At 41.4% G+C, this 25,077-nt stretch overlaps 1 long non-coding RNA gene across 1 annotated transcript in view; it reads left to right on the top strand.

Moving 5' to 3' along the window:
- LOC119468979 overlaps window positions 1–21,298 on the top strand; it is a 27,905-nt gene extending 6,607 nt beyond the window's left edge. Inside the window, exons 2-3 of the long non-coding RNA XR_005197803.1 lie at window positions 17,049–17,204; window positions 21,183–21,298. This is a non-coding gene — a long non-coding RNA (uncharacterized LOC119468979). The remainder of the gene's footprint in view (window positions 1–17,048; window positions 17,205–21,182) is intronic.
- The last annotated feature ends 3,779 nt before the right edge of the window (window positions 21,299–25,077 follow it).

Raw genomic sequence — 25,077 nt, 5'->3', positions numbered from 1 at the left:
TTTTATCTTTTTGGTGTTTATCTGATAAACTTTGGCAGTCTGAATAATGTTTGCTATGAGGGGCATCTTCCCTTTATTGGGTGTCCCCCTAAACCTCAGCAGCATGGCTGGTTTCTATATCCAGGACAGCAATAGTGGCCTTGGTTTTCTTTCAATCTCTTTGAGTATGAGACCCTTTGCATGATGGTAAGCAGCAGCACTTGAGAGCCTGTGGGCATTGAATGTATGTTTTGCAATCTTTTGTTCATTGAGCCACCTCTTCAGAAGGCTTGAGAGAAGCTGGAACCAAATGTTGTTTTCCTTTCCCCTTTCCATTACATATTGAGCCACTCGTCTCCAGGGATGGGATCCCTCATCTCCCACCGCATTCAGAGACAAATTACAATAGCAAGAAGGCAAACAACAACTGGTTACATCCAGAACAACTACAGTCCTGGAGGTAAATGCACTGACACTGATCCCATGTGTCGCTTGTAACTTATTAGTGCTGCAAAGAGCACATTCCCTCTACTAAGCAGTGCAGGCTGAAATGTACAGGAAAATAGCAACTCACCTTGTCTCAATACTTATCTGTGCTGCCTGTATGATTGATCAGGTCTATTTCATGGCCCTTGGAAGGAAGTCATACCTGATTCCCTCTGGTGGTGCCATTCAAGAACTTATCTAGTCAATAAAAACTAGGAGGCAGGACGTGGTGGCTCACACCTGTAATCCTATCACTTTGGTAGGCTGCGGCTGGAGGACTGCTTGAGGCCAGGAATTTAAGACCACAGTGGCCAACATATCTAGATCCCCATCTCTCAAAAACAACATCAGCAACAACAAAAACAAAAACAAAGGAGTGCCCCTTGTCCCAGAATCTAGGCAAGTAGTACACTCAGACCAGAACTCAGAGGACTCAGCTTTCTAGTTCTTATTTAGGATGTGAATCCATGGCCACCTGACAAATGCACAAACAGCAGCTATGCCAGGAACAAGCAGGAGGCAGAGGGAGTGGGAGGAAAAATTGGGCAATAGACTTCACCGTGGCTTCTGCAGGAAGGATATCAAAAGGCAAGCTAGGCAGGCCTTGGACTGGTTAGTTTATGCAGGAAAATCACACTCATCTTTTACTATCTTTGGAAATTTGTTAGGCCTGGTTGGGGTATCTCTTCAGGTTCAGTAAGGCCCCAGATGTCAAAGCATCAGAATAAAAAGATGTTCTCAATATATTTGATTACCTTTTGTAAACTTCAAACTGCTAGATGGGTAGAAAAAAATTAATGCAAACAAGATCCAGGGAAGTAAATGAGTGAAATGCCTGGTGAGAATGAGAATGGATGCTACTGAGCCATTGCCAGTTGTTGGTATATGAGAATTTGGGCTCAGGAGCGCCAGTTCTAAATTTTCACAGGAAGCTAAAAGTTACATTTTAAAGTAATATTTGACAATTTTTAAAGATTGGGAGCTGATTTGTCTTTGCAAAAACCACCAGAAGCAGTTGTTTTCAGCTGTCAAGGTCAGTGATACACTCTTACTGTCCCACCTCCGCGGTATGTTGATACTCCATCCCTATGCCATAGTTTAGTTTGCAGGGGTCTTAATCATCATTCCCTTCCACAAGACATTACACTAGTCTGTTACATTGATGATATGATGCTGATTTGACCTAGTGAGCAAAACATAGCAACTACCCTAGACTTATTGATAAGACATTTGCATGTCAGAGAGGAGTGAATAAATCTGATTCATATTAGGGGACTTCTAGGTCAGTGAAATTGTGGGTAGTCAGTGCTGTGGGTCATGTTGAGATGTCCCTTCTAAAACAAAAGATAGGTTTTTACATTTAGCTCTTCCCATACTTCCCCACCTCCCAAAAAGAGGCACAACATGGAGTGGGCTTTTTGAATTTTAGAACATATTTCTCATTTTAATATGTTTGTAAAGCCCATTTACAGAGTGACACCAAGAAGCTTCTGGATTTGAGTAAAGCTCATAGTAAGAGAAGGCTCTGCAACAGGTGCAGGCTGCTGTGCAAGCTGCTTGGCTGCTCAGACCATGTGATCTAGCAGATCCACTGGTGCCTGAAGTATCAGTGACAGATAGGGATGCTTTTGGTGTCTGTACTAAACCTCTAGAGGTGAATGTCAGCACACATCCATAGGATTTTGAAGCAAAGCCCTGCCTTCCTCCACAGATAACTGTTCTCTTTGAAGAAATGGCTCTTGGCCTACCATGGGGTCTTAGTAGAGAGTGAATGCTTAACTCTGGCCCATCAGCTACCTTGCAACATGTGTTGTCCATTATGAACTGGGTGTAATCTGATCCAACAAGTCATAAAGTTGGATGTGCACAGCAACACTTGATCGTCAAATAGAAGTAGCACGTATATGATCAGGTCTGAGTAGGTCCTAAAGGCACAAGTAAGCTTCACAAAGAAGTGGCCTAAATGCCCATGGACCCCACTTTTGTTACACTGCCTTTTGTCTCCTAGCCTGCACCTATGGCCTTATTAGGGAGTTTCTTATAATCAGTAGACAGAGGTCTCAGTCATGGTTTACAGCTGATTGTATATGATATGCGGCTACCACCCAAAAATAGACATCTGCAGCACTACTGCCTTTTTGGGGGGACATCCCTAAAGGAGCTCGATGAAGGGAAATCCTCTCTGCGGGCCGGATTTGGGCACTTTGTCTAAAAGAAGAAAGGCCAGCCCTTAGTCCCTGATATGGCACCCTTTCTGGAGGGATCAGCCAGATACCCTGGCTGTGACATGTTGATTAAATTAAAGTGCTTCCATCATGGAAGAGTAGTATTTTATTCTTATTGGACTAGACGCTTACTTTAGATATATATTTGCCTTTCCTACATGCAGTTTTAGCGGTGCTTCTGCCAAGACTAATATCCATGGATTTGCTGCATGAATATTAACTGCCACAGTATGATCAAGGAAGTCACTTTACAGGAAATGAAATGGGACAATGGATCTATGTTTATGGAGTTTATTGGTCTTACTATGCTCCCTTCATCCTTAAGCAGCAGCCTGATAGAAAACTGGAATGTCCTTTTCAATTCTAAGTTACAGGACCAGCTATTTAGTAATATTAGCTGACATGCTGGAGCAAGGGTCTCCAAGGAGCTGTATGTGCTCTGAATCAGCATTCGATGTATAGCACTATTTCTCTGACAGCCAGGGTACATGAGTCCAGCAATCAAATGTAAAAATTCAAGTGGTACCACTCACTGTCACCCTTATGCATTTTTTTTTCTTTCTGTTCTCGTGATCTGATGCTTTGCTGACCTACAGGTCTTAATTTCAAAGGGAGGAATTCTTCTACCAATGGACATCGTGATTCCATTGAATTGAAGCTTATAATTGACACCTGGCTACTTTAGACTACCCATGCCCCAGATCAATAGGCAAAGAAAGGAGACCTGCTTTCTGAGGTTACTAATCCTGATTGCCAAGGGGACATTGGGCTGATACTCCCTAGTGGAGGTTAAGGAAGAGAATGTCTTGAATATAACCTAACATGACATTGCTAGGGTATCTCTTAACACTATCATGCCCTTTGATGAAAGTCAATATAAAACTATAACAACCCAATCCAGGCAGGACTACTAATGGCTCAGAGCCGCCAGGAATGAAGGCTCAAGTTACTCTACCAGCTAAAAACCATAACCAGCTGAAGTGCACAGACTAGTTATTCTACCAGATAAAAAACAAACTTCAGCTGGTTGTGCTACAGATAGAAAACGTAACCTGCTGAGAGCACAGGACTAAGGAATGGGAAGTGGAAAGTTGTTATAAATCCCAACTATGAACACAGGACCATTTACATAAACACAGACTTTAATGGGGATTTTTCTTATTTTGTTGTAAATATGTTTGTGTGAATGGTATATATGTATATGTGTGTGTGTGTGTATAAACATATATATATATATATATAATAGAAACTATCTTTGTTTTCTCACTCATATTCTTATCATATACAATGTGATATATTTAACTTATATAATCATATTTAATTATTGTTAACTTGAAATCATGGTATCTATGTCACAGAATATCAAGAAGAGTGCACATCACCCAAGAATTTTGAATCCTCTTCTAGGGAAAGGATTTATACCTTTTCAGTTGTAAGCAGTATAGTTATATCAGGTTAGGCAGAAGTATGACTTTGTTATTGTCTTTATTTGGATATTAAATATGGCTTAAGGAGATGCATGGGTGCCACACTGGTAAGTGGTGGACTGTGATGCTTAATTTTATGTCTTTGGCTAGGGCATTATATTCAGATTTTGGTTGACATGAGTCTAGACATTGTCATGAAGGCATTTTTTTTTTTTTTGAGACACTGTCTTATTCTCTTGCCCAGGTTGGAATGCAGTGGCATGCTCTCGGTTCACTGCAACCTCTACCTCCCAGGTGGATTCTCCTGCCTCAGGCTCGCAAATAGCTGGGATTACAGACACATGCCACCATACCCGGCTAATTTTTTGTATTTTTAGTAGAGATGGGTTGTCACCATGTTGGTCAGGCTGGTCTTGAACTCCTGACTTCAGGTGATTTTCCCCCCTCAGCCTCCCAAAGTGCTGGGATTACAGGCATGAGCCACCACACCTGGCCCGAAGGTATTTTTAACATGTGATTAAAATTTCAAACAGTAGGCTTTGAATAAAGCATATTACTTTCCATAAATTGGGTAGACCTCATTCAATTATTTGAAGACCTTAATAGAAAAAAAACTGAGGCACACTGGGGCAGCAGGAATCCTGCCTTCTTACTGTCCTCAGGCTCTAACTGCAACTTCGAGTCTTATCTGGGTCTCCAGCCTGCTGACCTACCCTATACCATCATCTCAATAGATGCAGAAAAAACATTTGACAAAATCCAACATCCTTTCACATTAGAGGAACTTAACCTGCTAGAAATAGACGGTAACTTCCTCAACCTGATAAAAAATAATCTATGAAAAGTATGCAGTAAAAAATCATATTTAATGATGAAAATGTGGATGCTTTCCCCATAATATCAGGAATAAGACAAGGATATTTGCTCTTGCTACTTCTATTCAACATTGTACTAAATGTTTTAGTCAGGACAATTAGTCAATAACAAGAAATAAAAGCCTTCCAATTTGAAAAGGAAAAAGTAAAATTAATCGATTTTTATATATAAAAATTTCTAAGGCATACACCAAAAAAATCTAGTAGAGCTAATAAAGTAACTCAGTAAGCTTTCAGGATACAAAATACAGGTGTAAAATCAATTGAACTTCTACACACCTGCAATGAACAAGCCAAAAATAAAATTAAGAAAACAATTCAGCGGGGCACGGTGGCTCATGCCTGTAATCCCAGCACTTTGGGAGGCTAAGGCAGGCAGATCACTTGAGGTCAGGAGTTTGAGACAAACCTGGCTAACATGGCAAAAATCTGTCTCTCCTAAAAATACAAAAAGTAGCCAGGCATGTTGATGGTTGCCTGTAATTCCAGCCGCTCAAGAATCACTTGAACCCGGGAGGTGCAGGCTGCATTGAGCTGAGATTTCAGCACTGCACTCCAGCTTAGGTGACAGGGTGAGACCAAAATTATATTAAATACTTAGTAATAAATTTAACAAAAATGTTCAAAACTTTTATTCTGAAAATTATAAAACACTGCTGAAAGAAATTAAATAGTATATTAATAAAAATACATTTCATAATTTATCAGAAGACTTAACATTGTTAAGATGGCAACACTTCCCAAATTGATCTACTAATTCCACACAACCCCAATCAGAATCCCAGACAATTTCTTTGTGGAAATGTACAAGTTGATTCTAAAATTCATAAGAAACTGCAAGGGACCCCAAAATAGCCAAAGCAATCATGAAAATTAGCAGACTAGGAGGTCTTGCACTTTCTGATTTCAAAACTTGATACAAAGTAATGATACATCAAGACAGTATAATACTGGCAACAAATATATAGAGCAATGTAATAGAATTGAGAGTTCAAAAAAAAAAAAAAAAAAAAAAAAAAAAAAAAAGAAAAAAAAAAAAAAAAAAAAAAAAAAAAAAACCATCGATGGTCAATTGATGTTTGGCAAGAGAGCCAAAACCACTCAATGGGGAAACAGTCTTTCAATAAATGGTGCTGGGGCAAATGAAGTTGCACCATTATCATACAAACATTAAAATGGATCAGAAACCTACCTACCTGAAAAAAATAAACCTCCTAGAGGAAAATATAGGCTATATCTTATGACCTTGAATTTTGCAAAGAATTTTTAGATTCCGACAACAAAGGCAGGAGAAACAAAATAAAAGGTAGGTAAAGGAGGTATCATCAAATTTAAAATGTTCTTCAAATGACACCTTATAGAAGTGAAAAGGCAAGATAGAGATCAGAAGAAACATTTGCAAATCATACAATCAATAACGGATTGTACTGAGAGTATATAAGTAATCTTTATGATGTAATAAAAGGAGGAAGAACCCAATAAAAAATGGACAAAGGATTTGAATAGGCGTCTGTCCAAGCAAAATGCACAAATGGCCAACAAGCACTGGAAACGATGTTTGAAATTAATCATCAGGAAAATGCAGATGAAAACCTCAATGAGATATTGCTTCACACTCAGTTGAATGACTAGAATGAAAAAGCCAAATAATGAGTGTGAAAAGAATGTGGGGAAATTAGAATCATCATACACTGCTGGCATACATAGTATGCCAAAAAAACACTGAATTTCTTGCTTTAAATGGGTGAATTGTATGTCATGTGAATTGTATCCAACATGACTAGTGTAAATCACATGTCACATTTCTTAGTAATTTGGCACCAGCTGATGTTTCGTGTCTGCAATGTATGCGTTGTGAAATAAGAAATTATATATAGAGAGCTGATGTTTTGTATCTACAGTGTGTGCACTGTGAAATAAGAAAAAAAAAAAAATAAAATATATATATATATATATATTTGTGTATGCGTGTGTTTGTTTTCGGTTCCTGACAGAGAGCTCCTAGAACCTTGTAATTTTATGAGCAATAAGGGTGCTACCAAAAGCTTCCGTTTAATATTTAGTCTTTGACTTCAGTTTCTACTGCAGGATTCCTAAAACTTCTGTAATTTCCTGAGTGGTAAGAGTACCTGGCACAAAGATCCTGAATCCCTTGGAATTTTCTAGGTTATAGGAGCATCTTTTGTTTTAATAAGGTGACCCTTGGTGGCATCCTAAGTGGGGCTGGTTACCAGAAAGACCAGCTCACCATCTGAAGCTTTGAGCTTAGACCTTCAGTTCCACCAGCCCTCCCCACGCAGCCTCTCTGCCCCATTGTGCAGGGAGGAGAGAGCGGCCGGAAAGGGAGTTAAGAATCCATTGCACCTATATGATAAAGCCTGCATTTAAAGATCCCCGAGGTACAGCAGTTATTTTTTATCGTTATGGTTTCTCTCTTTTTTTCTTTCTTTCGTTTTCTTGACACGGAGCCTCGCTCTGTTGCCCAGGCCGGAGTGCAGTGGCCATTTCAGGCCTTCTCGGGCCATTTCAGCCTCCGCCCCTGGGTTTAAGCGATTCTCCTGCCTCAGTTTCCCGAGTACTGGGATTACAGGCGCGGCCACCTTGCCTGGATAATTTATGGTTTCTGTCTAATTAGAGGTCTCTCTCTCTCGAAGTGGCTGTAAGTCAAGGTAGCCACTCCCTCAGGTGAGCTCTGACGGGGGCAGGTGAGGTTTCGGTGTGTTGGGGTCAGCAGAGGCACAATGAACGGGAGAAGTGTGTGACTGGCAGCTCCAGAGGGGTCAAAAGCGTTCTGCGGGGGTGGGGGGCTGCTGATAGGATGTCCAGGGGTGGCAGGGGGCTCTCCCAGTGTGTGGAGAGTGGGGGCAGGAGGGCCCTGGGGCCAGGCTTTTATTAAGCTCCGTAGGCGTCATCCCTGAGGCTTTCCCGCTGGGGCTGTGGACTGGGGAGTCTCAAGGAAACACGTTTGAAGGGGGACCTTATTTACATGACTCTGGAGTTGGCCATTAGGTTTGCTCATGGGCAGCAGCTGTGGGGTGCATTGGGTTGGGTCAGTGGCATGAAGAATAAGCGGGTTAAGCAACCACACAAGGAGGACGAGATTTTAATTCCGCCAAAGGGGACAGAAGGCGCGGGTGTCAAACAACTTCCTTCAGGCCTGAAAAGGGAAGTCAAATTAAATAACATTCGGCACTGATATTAAACTAATGTATGAAAATCCCAGGCCGGGCGCGGTGGCTCAAGCCTGTAATCCCAGCACTTTGGGAGGCCGAGGCGGGTGGATCACGAGGTCAAGAAATCAAGACCATCCTGGTCAACACGGTGAAACCCAGTCTCTACTAAAAATACAAAAAATCAGCTGGGCATGGTGGTGCGTGCCTGTAATCCCAGCTACTCAGGAGGCTGAGGCAGGAGAATTGCCTGAACCCAGGAGGCGGAGGTTGCGGTGAGCCGAGATCGCGCCATTGCACTCCAGCTTGGGTAACAAGAGCGAAACTCTTGTCTCAAAAGAAAAAAAAAAAAAAAAAAAGAAAATCCCTCCTTTAGTGCCTGGGCTCACCTTTTCAATGTAAGACAGTTATATTTTGAGTGGTGGAGATACAGACTGTAAAGGGAACAGGGTCCTTAACAAACAAATGATGCGTTTTTATTTTTTTGAGCTGGCGTCTCGCTCTGTCGCCAGGCTGCAGTGCAGTCGCGCGATCTCAGCTCACTGCAACCTCCGCCTCCTGGGCTCAAGCGATTCTCCTGCCTCCGCCTCCTGAGCAGCTGGGACCACAGGTGCCTGCCACCACGCCCAGCTAATTTTTGTGCCTTTAGTAGAGACCGAGTTCCACCATCTTGGCCAGGATGGTCTGGATCTTTTGACCTGGTGATCTGCCTGCCTCGGCCTCCCAAAGTGCTGGAATTACAGCGTGAGCCACTGCACCTGGCCAAATTATGCATTTTAGTAGGGAAGTTATGTTGTTTTGTATTGTGTTGAACTGATAAAGCACAGGTAAAGATTAATGGCATTCGTGAATCCAAAGGGCAGAGCTGTTTGTGTTTGGAAATGCAAATGGAGAGACTGGCAGAAAGTTGGAGGTAATAGGAAACCCATCATGGAGGAGGTGGTCCTCTCTCCCAGGAGCTTGGCTTAAATGAGGCAGGTGCCTCCCAGGGGAAAGAAATAATCTCACTGATTTTAGTAACAGATTTTCCTTTAGGTATGGAAGCGTATGGGTGGGCATTTGAGCAGACAGCAAGGAGTATACTGAGATAATTGGCTAAACAGCGAGTTCAGTAAGAAAAGCAAAAATACGTCCTGTGTCCCTTTGTGCCTTAGGAGAGGCAGCCCGTAGGTGTTGCCCAGGGAGAGGCTTTAGTGTCAGGGATGAATATATTTCCATGCAGGGGGTGAAGTCATCTGCAACGACGGGGACTTTGGACGGAGCAATACTGTCTGAGGTTGATGTCATCACCAGCGGTGGGATTTGGCGCCAGGGTGATGTCATCGGGGACGTGGGGCTAGGATTTCCTTTCAAAGTGTGTACCCACTCTTACAGTGCTTTACAATCTTACTTGGTTCACAATCGGGTTGCCAGATTGCAAACCAGTGAAAGTACTCAAATCAGTATTAATAACACCAGGAGTTAATAGAACGGTATATAGCTGCATCCAACTGGGTTTTTGTTTCTGATGGAAGTTTAGGTTCCAATGGATCCCGTATCAGATGAGCAGCTGCCTAGTTGTGAGCCTATGGTTAATAGGTCCTGGGAGAGAATGTGCCCTTGATCTTACCTCCAATCCTTGTGGGATAGAGACAAGATAAAAAATATATAAAGATAGGTTAAGGTCGGGGATAAGACAGAGAAGTTTAGAGGTTTATTTGTTGTACTGGAATTTGAAAAGAAGTTGTTTGAGGGATAGAGGACAGGGAAGAGTCTCCCTCCTGCAGGTGCATATATCAGAGGGCCCAGGTTTGGCTCCACCCTCTCTGAGAGGCCTCTGTAGTCAGGCTGAGCTTGTGCAGAGCTGTTTCCATGAGCCACGAGATAATGGGCAGCTGGGTGTGGAAGGTCACAGGCTCAGGATCTGTTCTGTGAGAGCCTCTATTTCCAGCCAGTCATTTGTTGTTTTAATGGTGTATAGCATGAGGCTGAGAGTGACAATTTCTTGCATTAGAAGCCTGAGACAATTAATGGCCATTATAAATGGTCCAGAAACTACAGGAGGCCTGGGAAAAGGTTGTCACAGCCTTTGCCATAAAAAGGTATTTTTTTTTTGAAGGCACTAATAGGATGTCTGTTGATTTTAATTTACACCACAGTATTAACTCTATGATGTTTTTTGTGTCCGTTGGTGCAGTTCAGCAACTGTTAAAGGTAAGTCAGAATCTATGTCATAGAGGCACAAAAGCCTATCAGTGCCCTATTTTATCTTTTTGTTATATAAATTACTTACATAAATATTCTATTTTCAATTGGATAAAATTATAAAAATTTATTTAAATTTATATATGTTATTAATTTATTATACATTTATATTAAAATATACATGTACACAATTTAAGTATTGATCTTTTACTTTCCCCTCTGTGTCTAGGGATATGATCTAGGGCTACCATTATATTTGCCCTACTGGTATTTGTTCATTACTTAAAGTGCATCTTTTTATTTTTTTTCTGACTTGTAATTGCATAAAGTGGCAGTCAGGTTTTTTTTTGTTTGTCTTGTTTTCTCTTTTAGGTTTTTAGCCATATGAAACCATGGTTCCTAGTTTCTGTCTCTGGCTGATAAAAGAGGGAAGAGAAAATGGCCTGCTGTCTCTCAGCAGCATCCTTTCCCCAGCTGTCAGCCCTTTTTCTTCTTCTTTTTCCCCCCCTTTTAAGAAAAATCTTTATAATGGCTTATATTTTTAAGTGGCTCTTTTTTCCCTTTCTCTTTGGATGTTTATCTGACAAGCTTCTGGTGGATCCCAGGTGGTCCCTGTTGTGATAAGTGGTCTCCATTTGTGTTTTCTATCAGCCCGATTTGTAGGCAGTCACCTCCTTCTCTGAGGTGTCTGCATTGAATTTAATAGGCTGCAAGGAGCTAGGAAAGCAAGGAAAGATGGTGACATAGTGTTGCAGAACACAGTGCCATCACTTCCTGTGAAAGTCCGTGGATTTCTGTGGAGGGGGCCCACTTATTGGATGGTATGATTACGCCATCCACCAGCACTGTGCTCTAATACATGGGAGTCTCCCAGCTCCTGTGTCTAGGTTTTGCCAAGCATCTGGCGTCTGTGCCCAGTAGCCTCAGCACTAAGGTAGGGGTTGCCACTTTCCTGTCCCAGAACTTTATGACACAAGTTAGGACCTTTGCATAGTTTAGCCACCTTGATTCTGACCAGCAGTTCCCATTTAGGGGAATGATAGCAACTATGATTGCCTTGCTTGCAAATTCAGCCATGTCTGCATTGCTGCAGCATCCCCCACCCCCATGTCAAGGCTGGCAATTGGTAGATCTTGCAGAGGACTCAGTTTTTCAAGAGTCGCATTTTAGAGTGGAAGCCTTGGTCACACTGGACAGATGCAACGAGAGGTGGAGCAGGTCAGCAAGCAGCAGAACCATCCAGATGGTGTTACACAAGTGGGAGAGCCAGCTGGGGAACCACGTGCAGCCTACCAGCATGCCTTTTCCTTTCTCATGGTCCTGACTGCATACGCTGTCCTCTGCACCAATTGTTAGGGGTTTCTTTCCAACTTGGCCTTGAAGTTTCTTTGTTGAAAGTAGTAATAAACCAAGATGGGGAAGTCCTGACATGGGGCAGAGGTGGAGTTCAGTTTGGGTGTGTGGGTCAGGTGAGACATAATGAGGAAGGGAAACCAAAAGCCATGAAAGGAACAATTTATGACTTACAGATACCAGAGGGGTTCGGGGTGTCATCAGGGGCCGCAGGGAACACAACCAGTGTGGAGAGAGCAAGAGACAGAGCAAATGACCTGTGAGCCAAAGCCTTTCTTGGGATCCATGGCATTGCCCCAGTAGGTTTCCTGCGGGGAGTCCCAGCTGGAGGGTTTAGAGCAGGGAGTCACACTGTGACTGACAAGGAATCATTGTGGCCTATCTGTGAAGTCTATATGGGGTGAACTCTCTCTTGGTACCCACTCAGAAATGATTTTGGAAGTGTCTGCCACTGACACGCATGCAGACTGGAGCTTATATCAAAAGCCTGTGATCTCCTCCTGCAAGCACTGAGGGGATTTGGGGCCAGAAAGTTTCCAGATGCTGCTACCTGGCACACACTATTTGAAAGATAATTACTGGCTTACTATTGGGCATTAGTTGAGGCTGCCTCAATGACTGAAGGACATAAAATAATCATGAAACCCGAGAAATCCATATTTTGGGTGATATCAGAGAAACACCCTAGTAAGGAAGGCAGTGTCCAGAAGATTTCCATGTTAAAAAGGAAATGGCTCAAGCAAGAGCATGCTACTGGAGCATGCAAGGAGACAATCACCACATTCACAAGCAGGTGGTGTCTTTTCCTCCAGGACCAACTTTGGAACCCTCAGAGAGCTGATGGAACCTCTTGCCACATGAACAGAACCTCAAGAACAGCTTTTGATTGACCAACAAACTGTTGCTTGGTTTAAAAATGGCACTTACATGATGAACAGACCACATGCTATTTAGAAAGTTGAGGCCTAAAGACCAGCAGTAGAAAGGCTCTCATTGAAGATGAGAAAAAAATCAGCTCAATGGGCTGAATTGCATGCTGGTTTCCTAGCAGTGATGGAAGAAGTTAACAGTGGTACAAGTTCCTATGCTTGCATTTTTATAGACTCATGGGTAGGGTGAAAATCCTGATCATATTGTCAGGTAGCCAGGTGATGGAGGACTGGACTATTAAAGGGATGCCTGTGTGGGCCACAGCCCCATGAAAGTCGATTTGTGAATTTGAGGAGGGCATTAAAGTAAGACACGTTGACGCCCATCAAAAGAACTTCCTTCCAGATTCAGTGGGTGATTGGAATCACCAAGTGGACCCTTTGACATGCTCCCCTGAGGTCCATGAAATGAGTGAACATGGGGGTGGGGAATGCTGCAGCAATGCAGAGATGGCTGAATCTAGACATGTTACTCTTGTACATGCTGAGGCACAAAATGCCAGCAAGAACTATTCTGTGTTCCAGCAAGAGAAACTGAGACCAAAGATGGCTGTGGGGAAGGTCACCCAGGGAGAAGCATATAGCTGGCAAGTTGATTACATTGGACCAATGCCAGTAGTTCTGGTGGCTGTGAATTTGTCCCAACAAGAATAGATTCTTACCCTGCTGTGTTTTGCATACCTGGTTGTAGATGCAAAAGCTCAAAATACTCTTAAAGGGTCAGAACAGCAGCTATTGTACCAATTTGGGACCCCAAGTTACATTTCATCAAACCAAACCGATAGCATGCAACAAGAGGCAAAGATGTCACATCAAATAAACATCATGTTGCATGTCATCCTAGGAGTAATGGTTTAACAGAAAATTGGAACAGGCAGTCAAAATAGTTGCTTTTTAAAACATGAGAAGATAAAGGCATATGGAGCTGGCTGACCTGCTTCACAAGTCTGTGCTCACACTCAACTGGAGGGGGGCCAAGGGAGGGTGTCCACTGGATAGACAAGCTAAGTCATTCATAAGGGGTCCACCCCCATGACTCAAACAGCTCCCACTAGGCCCACATCCAACATTTGAGGTCCCGTTTCAACATGAGATTTGGAGTGGACACACAAATTATTCATATCATTCCACCCCTGGCCCTCAAAATCTCATGTTCTCACATTGCAAAATACAATTGTGCCTTGGCAATACTCAGTCTTAACTCCCTTCAGCATCACTTCCAAAGTCCAAAATCTCATCTGAGACTTAAGGTACATTCCTTTCAACTATGAGGCTGTAAGATCACAAACAAGTTATTTACTTCAAAAACATGATGGTGGCACAGGCATTATGTAGATATCCCCATTTGAAAGGGGATAAATCAGACAAAAGAAAGGGGCAACAGAACTATACCAGTTCAAAACCCTGCAGAGCAGACATTACATCTTTTTTTTTTTTTTAATTATACTTTAAGTTCTGGGGTACATGTACAGATTTGCAGGATTGTTACATAGCTATACACATGTCGTGGTGCTTTCTTAAAGCTCCAAAATCATCTCCTTTGACTCAATGTCCCACATCGAACTTGATTTTGCAGGCTGATCTTCATTAGAAAGGAAAATAACTTGGAGCTGCTTTTCATTAAGCATTTGAGCATTTGCATTTGTCTGCATGTGTGACAAATACCATAGGAGCTTTGCTCAGCTTGGACTCGGCTGTCTACGGAGCATTTGGACCTAGGGAGTGGGATTTAGGACCTCACCCAATCCCCTTGACTATGGACTCATTTGGAAGCACGCTGTTTGTTTGCATGTGTTGATGTGTTACTTTGTGTGGGAGGTCTTGCAGCTTCACCCTTCTGATTATCTGGGAGAGCTGTCCACCTGGGGTACTGAGACTCTCCCTGATGGGGATAAGTGAGAGTAGCGGGGGCAGTAACCCCAGAGTCAAGTGGCTGGAGGGCTCCAGAGTTTCCTATTGGTCACTTTAATATTTTTGTTCCCCTCTTTTGTTTCTCACATTCTACTTGTAGAACCTGGTTCTTATGCAGAGGTTGGCCAGGCTACACCTTTCTCTATTTTCTTTTCCACATGCTTTAAATCTGCTGTTAGTTTTCTGCTGGTGTGATGATAAAACCACTGTTTGGGCTGGGCGTGGTGGCTCACGTCTGTAATCCCAGCACTTTGGGAGGCCGAGGTGGGCAGATCTCCTGAGGTCAGGAGTTCGAGACCAGCCTGGCCAACATGGTGAAACCCCATCTCTATTATAATAAATAAATAAATAAAATTTTAAAATAAACAAAACACTGTTTGGACCCAACCTTTTATTTTTAGAAACTGGTGAGTTTGTATTAATATCTTATGGCTAGAGTTCTGAAATAAAAGCTATAGGAAAGTTAAGGAGTCCTTATAAATTAAGTGAATAATCCCCAATGCTTTATAAGTTCATGTGACTTAAGTAAAATCTTTAATAAACTGACCTTAAAATTATTGGTAAAATATTATGAGAAATGTCTTAAGAATTACCAACATATAAAATACAAACCCAGCCCCAAACAGAAAGACCTCTGTATAATTTTTTATAAATAAGACATTTAATATTGTTTAATGAAAACAGCCAAATCTTCTGAGTGGTCAACAAAATGCCCACATATTTAACTTTACAATTCTTAGTTAGATTAACACCTAATGTTCACAAGCTTTAAAAATGGTTAACATGGAAATAACTTTAAATAATGATTAACCTTGTGTAATATATCAGTTTTCGGAAGTAAAATAAATACATGCTTTAAAATGGGAGCATTTGGTCTATATAAATGAGATAAATGCTTGTCAGTAAACTTTTTGTATAATTTAAAATCTTAAAATAATTTTGAATGGTTATTGGTTGTCTGTTTTATTTCCAATTAAGAAAGAGTTATGATGTGGGAAACATGTTCCAAAATTGTAGAATGGTTCTCATCTGTAAAATGCTAATATCTGATAAGCAGTGAGATTTCTTGCTTCCTAGTTTTGTATAAAATGTGCCAAAGAATATGTCTTTTATTGAGAAAAAAATACTTTCATCAATTTAAAAGTTAACTCAAATTATGGACTTGAAAACATTATTGCATCCATGTAACTATGTTTTATTTATTTATTTAGATGGAGTCTTGCTCTGTCGCCCAGGCTGAAGTACAGTGGCACAATCTCAGCTCACTGCAACCCCTGCCTCCTGGGTTCAAGCGATTCTTCTGCCTCTGCCTCCTGAGCAGCTGGGACTATAGGTGTGTGCCACCATGCTCGGCTAATTATATTTCTAGTAGAGATGGGGTTTCACCATATTGGCCAGGCTGGTCTCAAACTCCTGACCTCGTGATCTGCCCACCTTGGCCTCCCAAAGTGCTGGGATTATAGGCATGAGCCACCGTGCCCCACCATCTATGTTGCTTTGAAAGTTCTTGTGATATTAAATTATAAGTCTTTGACTCTTGAGTCTGAAAAGAGCACATGAAAATGTTATGTCTAGCCTTAATTCTCTTGATTAGTTAAAATCCTTTGCAAGCTCAAAAATGACTGCTTTAGACACTATCTAGGAAAAGCATTAGCAGTTGCCTTGTGGTAGAGCTCAAGAAGCCAAGGCTTTGCTCTTTGACATGGGAATTCTAGGTTCAATTCCTAGATTTTAAAATGAGTCATTTCTGTTTTGATAGTTGTGAGACTTTTGTTATTTGTTGGCTCTTAATCCTCCCAGGGACAACTTCTGAATTCCTGTCTTGAGTCTTCTTTTCCCTGAGCTACCCTAGGGGCAATTCTGGATCTTGTGAATATTGTTTGCCATCTCTTTGGAGATACCTCATGCATCCATGGTTAAGTCATATCTTTAGTTAAGGCTTATTGGCTTCACTTGGGAGCACATCTTTCAGGGAAAAGAAGGAGCATAAAAGTCAGAATTATCAGTTGTTTGTCCCAGTTAGAGTCTGGTAATAAGAGATTTAAAAAGATTTTCTTTAAAAAGTTCTATGGTTTAAAGTCAGCTTAACTAGGCTGGGCAAAGTGGATCACACCTGTAATCCCAGCACTTTGGGAGGCTGCAGTGGGCGGATCATGAGGTCAAGAGATCGAGACCATCTGGGACAACATGGTAAAACCTCATCTCTACCAGAAATACAAAAATTAGCTGGGTGTGGTGGCACAAGGCTGTAGTCCCAGCTACTTGGGGAGCTAAGGCAGGAGAATCACTTGAACCCAGAAGGTGGAAGTTGCAGTGAGCCAAGATTGTGCCATGACACTCCAGCCTGGCAACAGGGTAAGACTCCCTCTCAAAAAAAAAAAAAAAAAAAAAAAGCCGAACTAAAAGTTGATATCCAACTCGCTCTCTGTACATATAAATTTAAAAGACCTTTATGCTTTTCCTCTTCTTGGATCTCTTTTCTTTTTTAACTGTTTTTTTTTCTTCTCAGTCAATTGAATTCCATTTGTTTTCTTGCCACCCTCGATGCCCAGGTGAGAGGATAAGGTAATTTCTGACAGTCTGAGACTCCTTGAGAGAAACAGACTAGGTGCCAAGACCCTATTTTGGGAGAAATCTTTGTTTTCCTAATGGAACCCCAAGAATTGTAAGTGGATAGATCCCTCTCAAAATCTAAGGCTCTGTTCTATTTTGCATTGTGTTACCTGAACTTTTTGACTTTGGAGAGACAACAGAAATTACTCGGCATTATGAGAGGACTTTTAGCCTTGGTGTGTAATAGTGAGTTAGGAAATATACTTTAGGGAAAATCAATGGCAGTTGCTTACGGTGAATGGTAATTACTATAGGCTGATACTTCTTTCTTCTCATGTTTAAATGAAAAAATAATGCTCCAGGGCACCTAAAAGGTCTGAAATGGGTGATGAACTGATTATAGAATGGGCTGATTGGCATGGCTTTGCCCACCAGCCTTTGGGGAGTGTTCTTGAAGTGAACAGAACACAGTTCTGTTTCTGTCTGTTCTTGAAGTGAAATGCATGGCAAAAGCACTGCACTTTGTTCTGTAGCATTTTGCTCTTTTTTGAGACTCAGGATTCGGTAATGTCTGGCAACATGATAAGCAAATTTGGATATTCCTTCCTTTGGTACATGTGGAGAAAATTCAAACCATGCATTGGAATCCTCATCCCAGCCACACTCCTAACTACCTTCAAAACCACAAGTCCATTTTTCTTTTCTTCTTCTCTTAAGCCATTTTTGGACCTGCTTTAGAGCTGCCTTCCTTTCACTAGAAATCTTTATTATGTGAGCAGTAAACATATTTATACACTCGTGAGGTATGTGTGAGTCTTACCAATTTGGATATCTAAACCAAATTTTGAATGAGCAGTTCATCCTGTGTCATTGAGTTAGGTAGGACAGAATGTCTGTTGTGGGGTTTTCATTTGTTTGATTGTTTTTAATCTTCACTAAATTTTGAGTTTCTTGCTAGAGGCTGGTCAGTGCCTCTTCTTAAACAACTCAGTAAGTCCATACCCCAACCATTTTCCTTATAAGAATCTCACACTCTGTACCATCATGCATGAGCCTTAATTGCACATTCAGGTACCAGACATCTCGGGACACTGCCTATACGCTGGGGCCTAAAAAGGTATTCAAATTAGGCAGTCCATAAGGAGTTCACAAAACCTGGCTAACCCCACCGTACTTGCCAAACTTAAGTTTCTCCCTGCAGTTCGAGATTGCTATTACCTTTCCCTTCTGATGCAATCCCGTTTCACTCTGTCTGGCAATCTCCTCTCCTTTGGAGCTCTATATAACAAAAACTTCTGTTTTTCTTCTATCTGAGTGTCATCGTGTTGTGTTCTGCCATCAAAATAATTATTTAATCTTAAAAAAAAAAAACAGTTGGCATCTCAAACAGGATGACTCGGCCACGACTGTGGAATCTTGCACACTTCACTTGGCTTATGAATCAACTCCAGTCTACCATAAAAGAGGTTTGGTACAAAACTTCCACCTATAGCAAGCTCGTGCTTTAGCCTTGTTACTTGTTTCTATGCTTTCTGGTGTTTACCACATTGTTCTTTGCCCAAGTTTTCTAGTTGTTGCGATATTAATAATTAACTTTACTAATTGGCTAAACTTTGGGGGCTAGATACTGGCTTACTTGGTGACTCACCCTAGGGCAATCAGAATGACAGGCCACTGAAGCCACAGTTTCCAGGACTGGGCATTCTGGTGTGTTTCTGGTCACAGCTTGTGTTTGGCAGAGACCTATTTCAGGGATCAGTGTTTCTTAGTTATTTCTATGGATTAAATGTGTCCTCTAAAAAAGAATATGAGGGAAATTTAATTCCAAATGTGAAAGTTTTGGGAAGTGGGGCTTAATGGAAAGTGTTTTAGGTCATGAGGGTTTCACCCTTGTGAATCGGTTAATGTGGATTATAAAAGAGCTTGAGGCTATGAGTTTGATCTCTCTCACCATGTGATGCCTTTCTCCATATTATGATATAGCAAGAAGGCCCTCGCCAGATGCCAGCTCCTTGAACTTTCTGGCCTCCAGAACTATGAGTCATATAAACTTCAATTGTCTCTAAATTACTCCATTGGTGGTATTGTGACACAGCAGCACAAAATGGAATAAGGCTGGGAGTGTGGATATAACAAATACCTGAAAATGTGGAAGTCGCTTTGGAACTGGATAATGGGTAGAAGCTGAAAGAATTTGGAGAGTAGGCTAGAAAAAGCCTATGTTACTATGTACAGAGCTTTAGGGACCCATTCTGGAGAGGGCTCAGAAAAAGAGAACTATAGGGAAAATCCTGAATTTCTTATTTATTTATTTATTTTTGAGACAGAGTCTCCCTCTGTCACCTAGGCTGGAATGCAGTGGTGTGATCTTGGCTTACTGCAACCTCTGCCTCCCAGATTCCAGTAATTCTCCTGCCTCAGCCTCCCAAGTAGCTGGGATCACATGTACACACTACCACATCTGGCTAATTTTTTATTAGTAGTAGAGATGGGGTTTCACCATGTTGGCCAGGCTGGTCTCAAACTCCTGACCTCAGGTGATCCACCCACCTCAACCTCCCAAAGGGCTGAGATTACCAGTGTGGGCCTCTGCACCTGGCCAAAAACTGGAATTTCTTAGATATCACTTAAGTGGTAATAATTAGAATGCAGGTCAAAATATAAACAGTAAAAGCCATTCTGACAAAGTATTAGATGGAACTGAGGAACAAGGCATTGGAAGTTGGAGTTAAAGGCCATTCTTGTTAAACAGTTGCAAAGAACTTGTCATAATTGTGTTTATGTCCTAGGACTTTCTGGAAGGCAGAACTTTAGAGCAATAAAATATCTGGCAAGCTAGGACCTTGAAGACAACATTTCAAAAAGAGGCATATGCAAGATCTCAGAATTGACTACCCAGGGCTGCCTCAAGACTCTGTTCCCCACATTCTGGTGCAGCACTCTTTGGTCACCCCAGCCTTGGCTCAAGAGGGCTCAAGTGCTGCTCAGCCTACTGCTTCTGAAAGTAGACGCAGTAAACTTTGCACCATGCACATGGTGCTAATTCTAGACGTATGCAGCATGCAAGAGCTATGGCTGCCTGGTGGCCTCCAAGACTTCTCTGAATTACCTTCAAGTTCATTTTCCAGTTGCTTGATGATTAGAACCTGGCTTTCTTTTAACCATATTAATTTCTTTAGAAAATGGTCACTTTGCCACACCATTAGCATTCCCTCCGGAACATGTTTTTTTTATTCTTTACATGGCCATAGTTAGGGTTTTCTACATCTTTCCATTCTCATTCCCTTTGAATTATAAATTGTCTTTAAATAATTTCTCCCTTCTCTCATCTTAAGAGGAAAAAAAAGAAAAGTCATGCCACACATTGCTTGACCAGTAGATTTGGAAAACTTCGGGGGCAGAAACCTGCCACAGGGGCAAAGCCACCACAGAGAGTCCCCATTAGGGCAATGCCTAGTGTATCCACAGGGATGGGGCTGCCACTGAAACCCCAGAACTGTTGAACTATCAGTGTGCGGTACAAACCTGGAAGAGACACAGGAATTGAGACAGAGCAGGGATGGGGTTTGGCTTCAGCTCATCCCCACTAGAGCAGCATTCTTTCATGCATTCTCACTGATAAGAAAACCTACACCACTACCTCATTGATTCCATGTCTGCAAATAGTCATTTTATTTAATTCCAGGAACTGGCCTTAGGCGATCCAAAATATTGAACCAAGGCTGTTGGGTGTCTCACCTTGGGAAGGAATGTTGAGCAATTGATTTACAGCCTTTTTGCTGTTGACCAGACCACCTGGTGGCCCATTACTCAAGATAACCATCACAACCAGATATGCTAACATGTGTACCTTACCCCTCATGTGCTGTGCCCAACCCAGCCTCCATACCCTACCCTTGATGTCAATTCCCATGCTTTGTCTACTAAAATTTCCACACTGGCTCTTTTTGGAGAGCCAGCTAGAGGATCCTTGCACCTCCACGGTCTTCCTTGCACTGGAATACAAGTCCAGAAATAAAAGCCTTGTCTGGGAAGGCCCCATGTTAATTTCCATTATATCGGTCTGTAATAGATTCTCTTGTGACTGCAGCCAGACCACACGGGATGTGGGGAGCATTTTCCTCCCTGGAGAGGGAGGTTCATGAGCTAGTGGCATGGGAAGACATGATCCCTTCACAGCTGAGGAGCGGGTGCCTGGATCTTTGATTCAGCATTGCGGCAACTGGTGAGTTTTTCTCCTTGCCAACTCCTTGCCAACCCTGAAGACAACACTTTCTTTCCACTCCTGTACCCGATTTGTTGTGTCTTTTTCTTTCTTCCAGCTTTCCTTTCTTCTTTGCTTTTCATTAATTTCATTGGCTGGACCTGAAAAAGTACCCATGTGGGACGGGTTGAAAGGATCAGTTGGCTCCGTCTTAACAGACATCGTGCAGGATGGATTGAAATGGTCAATTGGTCCAGTTGATAGGAAAGTCTGTCTGGCATCCTGGCTTTGAACTCTGTTATCTTCTTTAAGTCTTCGAAGTACTTTTATGCCCTTTGCCATGCTTTGTGGAGAAGGAAAGTCTATGGGCTGTTCTGCCGTTTGTCTGTTTCAGCCTATTGACTCTGTGCTGTCTTTGTGAGGACAGAACTTGACAGCATGTGGGTTTGAAGTTTGCATCCCTAACATCCTGATCTGCTTTTCCTTTTGTGTGTTTAATTTGACATCTTTTTACTCCATGCAACCCATTGGACAGCATCGTGCAAAAATGAGAGACTTTTGCCTATGGTTCCATGAAACAAAGAAAGATGATTTTCTTTTGTAACAGGTTGGCCCCCATAGCTATGGTGCAGTAATCAGGGTCATCAAAAGCCACTCTACTTTTCTGGAAGCTGAAGAGAAAAGGAAGCTGGAATCCCAGAATGCTGGCAAAACAATAAGAATTTTTTACCAGCCAGGCTTCTGATCTTTCTCTGTGCAAACCAGTTAAGTGAATGGTAAAAATCATTGTTTGTCTCCTCTGCAAGATTTTAATTAGTGGTTAAAAAAAACTGTGAGATCAGACTCAGGCTGTAGCAAATCTGGTGTACTTTGTGCTGTGCACTTGTGTTTCCGTGTTGTTTTGTCATGGAAAGGGGTGCCACAGGATAGCACATGGGCCTAGGATCCTATAAGCCTGCTGTTTAAGCTAGCCCGAGAGGCTGCTTAAACTTTGCTTCAGGTCCCAGAAACAAAAACTGGTAAGGCTTCCCTCCTATCTTGTTTTATGTTCTTGATAAATTGACTTTGTGACCATGCTAAGGTACTCTTTCCTGGTCTCAGCCATCTGGAGGGTGGGAATTTTCAGGTTTATATCAAACATCTTGTTTGAAAGGATACACAATAATGTCATGGCTATCCTTGAGAATTCTCTTGAGTAGTTAAAATCCTTTGCAGCCTCAGAAATGACTGCTCTAACTCCTTCTGGGAAAAGCACTGGTAACTGCTTCCTGCTATAGCTCAGTAGCTAAGGTTTTGCCTTTTCATGATAGCATGCTGGGTTCAATTCCTGGCTTAGGAACTCAGTTTTCTCTGGTTTGACACAGGTGGGACTTTTGCCATTTATTGATTATTCTTCCTTCCACAGAAGGCTTCTAATTTACTGTCTTAATTTTTTTTTTCTGAGCTACCTTAACAGTGGTTATAAGCCTTGGAAGAACCACTGCTATTGCATTCAAAAAAAAAACCTCAGGTGTCTATGGTTACATCATAACCATAGTTAAGGCTTATTGGTTTCATTTGGGAGAACCTGGGTAGAAAAGAGCTTAAAAGCCAGAGGTGTCAGCTGTTTGTCCTAGCTAAAGTTTGGTAATGAGCAATTTTAAAGGTTTTTTTTTGGTTTTGTTTTTTTAAGAGCTCTATAGGTTAAAAGTCAGCTTAATTTAAGAAAGATATCCAAGCTATACATATATTTAGAAGAACTTTATGCTTTTTTCTCTTCTCATTTTTTGAGAACAAAAGGTTTTTCTTTTCTCAGTCAAGTGAATAATTTCTCCATTGATTTTTGTCTGTTTTCCTGCATCCTTAGTGCCCACATGAAAGGACTTAAGGTATTTTCTGACAGCCTGGCGGTCCTTGGAAGGAAGAGTGGTGTGCCATAGACCCTGTTCTTGGAGAAATCTCTGCTTTCCTCCTGGAACCCCAAGAATTTTAAGTGGACATATCCCTCTCAAAATCTAAGGTTCTGCCCTGTTTTTCATTGATGCTTAACTTTTTTGACTTTGGGGAACATGAGAAATTACTTTGCATTATGAAAGAAATTTTAGTTTTGAGGTATAGGTAGGTAGAAGATACACTTCTAAAAATGGCTAATGGCAGTTGCTTACAGTGAGTGGTTATTATTCCAGGCTAATGCTTTTTTCTTCTCACATTTAAATGAGAAAAATCATGCTCTTGGGCATCCTTAAGGTACGAAATGGGGGAATGGGCTGATTTTAGAGTGGGCTGATTGGCTTTGGGGTTGCGCACCAGCCTTGGAGAAATGTCTTTAAGATGATAGACGTTGTGTAAGCAATGCACTGTCTTGTCCTGTAACTGTTTCTCTTTTTTGGGGGGGACCTAGGATTTGCAGTAAAAATCAGATTTTTAATTCCTGGGAACCTTTCAGCTGTGCTGGCTTATTAGGCCCTACAAACCACATGCTTTCCTTTTTCTTGAAAAGCTCTGCCCTAAGGCCAATAATACAATGAAAAAATTTACATGTTTAAGGAAATCTCCATGTATTTGAACATCTGCTTTTCCTGGACATCTTAGCTGAGCTTTTACTCACACCATTTTTCTTTAGTTACAGTAAAATATAAATCCTCTATCCTGTTTCCTCTAAAAGTTTTCCTTTAGAAATACAGATTTAAAGTTTTCTAGCTGACAATTGTTTAGAGCAAGGAATGGGTAATCAAGAGACTGATGATCTAAAATGGAAAATAGAAACCTACAAACTGGAAAATAAAAAAATATATAATTCTAGTTATGTTTCTGTCTGCATATTTATATATGTTGTATGTGGGATATTTATATAAAATATCTCTAATTGACTTAAAGAAAAATAAGCACTTAAAATATTTTGTCAGAAAAATGGAAATTTTAATGCCTTTAGTTCACATGACTTTAGTAATCTTTGGTAAATAAAGACAGTTTTAAAAGTTATTGGTAAAATAAAGTCTTCAAAATTTAGACAAAATATGGTTTAAATCAGACAGGTCAGATATTTTCTTTGCCAGATGCTTTATGGTTATAAATTGCTTTTATGGCTTTTGTTTGTTCAACTTGCCTGCATTAGAGTGACTAGATTCCAGGTCAGGCTTTCGGACATGTGGAGTTAGCCATGCCCACTAGCTGTGCTGAAGAGAGTCAGACATTATCTGCAGTTCTTTCCTGTGTTCTCGTCTCTGCACCTGGCATATAATTAAAATAATTTTCCTCCTGTCTCTCACTAAAAATAAGATTTATGTGCTTTTAGCAGAATAAAGAGACACGGGAGTGTGAGTTTTTAAAGAGAATTTTGTCTAGTTTGGAGACTTTAAGTTTTCATTTATAAGTGGAAGCTAAACATTGAGTACATATGGACACAAAGAAGAGCACAACAGACATGAGGGTCTACTTGACGGTGGAGGGTGGGAGGAGGGGAGGATCTAAAAACTACCTAGTATCATGTTTATTACCTGGGTGATAAAATAATCTGTACACCAAACCTCACATGTGAAATTTTCCTACATATCAATCCTACATATATGCCCCAAACCTAAAATAAAATTTAAAAATAGAGATAAGATTAAATTTAAGATTTAAGGCTGGGTGTGGTGTAATCCCAGCACTTTGGGAGGCCGAGATAGGCAAATCACCTGAGACCAGCCTGGCCAACAGGGTGAAACCTTGTCTCTACTAAAAATATAAAAATTATCCAGGCATGATTGTGGGCGCCTGTAATCCCAGGAGGCTGAGGCAGGAGAATCACTTGAACCTGGGA

The sequence above is a fragment of the Cebus imitator genome, unplaced genomic scaffold (assembly GCF_001604975.1).
Source record: "Cebus imitator isolate Cc_AM_T3 unplaced genomic scaffold, Cebus_imitator-1.0 Scaffold544, whole genome shotgun sequence".
Classification (NCBI taxonomy): domain Eukaryota; kingdom Metazoa; phylum Chordata; class Mammalia; order Primates; family Cebidae; genus Cebus; species Cebus imitator.
The sequence above is the reverse complement of the archived record's forward strand: the minus strand, read 5'-3'. Positions and strand labels throughout refer to the sequence as shown.